This window comes from Myotis davidii, unplaced genomic scaffold (assembly GCF_000327345.1).
Source record: "Myotis davidii unplaced genomic scaffold, ASM32734v1 scaffold616, whole genome shotgun sequence".
In the NCBI taxonomy this organism is placed as follows: Eukaryota; Metazoa; Chordata; class Mammalia; order Chiroptera; family Vespertilionidae; genus Myotis; species Myotis davidii.
The window spans coordinates 225,941-228,311 of NW_006291965.1; positions in this window are offsets into that span (position 1 = coordinate 225,941).

Below are 2,371 nucleotides of genomic sequence, written 5' to 3' on the forward strand. Positions count from 1 at the left end.
AATATCTGATTCTCGAAGGAAATGCGATTTGGGAAAGCCAAAAGTCATGCACACATTTTGGAATTAAGGACTTAGAAAATATTCAAGCAGTCCCCCCTGCTAATGTCAAGGTTGTCCTCCGATACCCTAACTTACAGGGTTGTTGTTATTATTTGTAATAACCTCTGAAAAGCACACAGAAGGAATCACTAAGCAGCAGCTTTATTTCCTGAGAGCATTGTTGTTAAATTGCTAAGAATCCAGGCATATATGTTTTTCATAAACATTTCATTTTGCCAAAATCATTTTCATTAAGGATGGAATACACCCCTTATGCCCAAGAAAAAATGTGTTACAATAAAGTGTTACGCTGATGACTATTAGTTACAGATTAGATGGTATTTCTTCCCAGATTCTTAAGTCATAGCATTTGCCTTCTTTAACTGCTTTCACTGCAATAAAATCTCAAGGCAAAGAGCAGGGATATTACATACTGTTTGCATTCATCTTTATTCTCTATCCACTTAATTTGTACTACCATTTGGGTACTTACCTTACCCATGCTGTAATAAGATATTTACATTATGTCTTCATCCTAAGAAGATTGTGTGAGCAAGAGCACATTTAGAATAAACTATATCTAGCATTGTGCTTTGCATGAATAAGTTCCTTAAAAATCAGGGGCTGCCAACGCAAATGCTTTCATGGGTTAGACATGTATGATAAATGAATGAAGCAGGAACAGTTCAAAATAACAGGGATCCATGGGGGACATACAACATCGGAACAAACATACCCCATCTGAAGACATTTCTACATAATAACATAAAGTAAAATATTCAATAAACAGAAATGATAAAATAAACCACATGGCTGGGGGGAAATGTACAAACTACATTAGACTCTAAGACAGCTAGCATATGACTTCTGTATAAATCTTGGGTAAACTGAACTAGAAGCTGAATTAATGCTAAGAAAGAACTAAATATGGATTAACCAAAGAAAATCAGGACTCAGATCAGAACCAGAAGGGCACTGATTCCAGCTCAGTCTCCACAGCCCCTCATTCTCACTATCTCCCTTTGGCTTCCAGGATGCTAGCACCTCCCATTCTTCCTCATATCATTCATCCCCCAGGGACTACATTGGAGGCCTTTATTTTTTTACTATGGTAAATTCACAAACACAAAACCCACCCTTTTAACCACTTTAGAACATGGAATTCAGTGGCATTTATTACATTCGCAGTGTTTGCAACCATCACTACACTCTAGTTTCAGAGCATTTTTATCACCCCTATACCCCTCCCCCCACCCCTGGCAACCAGTCATGCCCTATACCCCTCCCCCCACCCCTGGCAACCACTAGTTTGCTTTCTGTGAGATACTTATTTTTGCTTTTTCCTTGCACCCCAGTTCAACCAACATCCAAAGAAAATCAGAGCAGAACTCAACTCTGATAAGGTGGGAAACCAGCCAGAGTTAGAACAGAATAAAGCTCTCTGTCCTGCTCACCGGACTCAGAGTTAAGGTAGGAGGGGGAAAACTAGTGCTGAACCCCTTCGCTTTGCTCAGTCTGGCTACAGAGCCCATCATCCCACCCCGGAATCCACAGATGTGACAGGTCTCCTAGTCTCTCTGTTGTTAACCACATTTTACTTTATCTAGTTTTCTTTTTTTTAATGTTTTTATTGATTTCTAGAGAGATGGAAGAGAGAGATAGATAGAAACATCCATGAGAGCATCTATCAGCTGCCTCCTGCACATGCCCCCAATGGGGGATCCAGCTGCAACCTGGCATGTGCCCTGACCTATCAGGAATTGAACCAGTGACTTCCTGATTCCTGGGTTGATGCTCAACCGCTGAGCCACACTGGCCGAGCATCGATCTAGTATTTTTGTTCAATTCCTTTTGAAACAAATATGTTTAATACAATAAATTTGAAAATACAAGCCTACTGAGATCATTTCCCTATAGAGGCTTCTTTTCTGTTCTCCATGGTGTGTTTCCCTTCTTTATGCCCTAAACTGTGGCTGATTATACTCTGTTGCCCCAGCAAACACGTTTTGCTTTATGCTTCGAGTCAGCTGAAAATGAGCTTAGTAAGCCTGATGGAAACACTCACACACTCCCTCCTGTGCCAAAGCACTTTCCTTGGCTGCATCGGGATCCAGGATTGATGGTGTCCGTCTCCTTGCGAATTACGTAGCGCACCTTGGAGAAGGATCCTAGGCCAAATTTCTCTAAAATGCTGAATTGCCTGCTAGTTACAACAATGCATAAAAAAATTATCTCCTGCCCAGCCAGTGTGGCTCAGTGGTTGAGTGTCTACCCATAAACCATAGGCTACGGTTTGATGCCCAGTCAGGGTATATGCCCGGGTTGCAGGCAC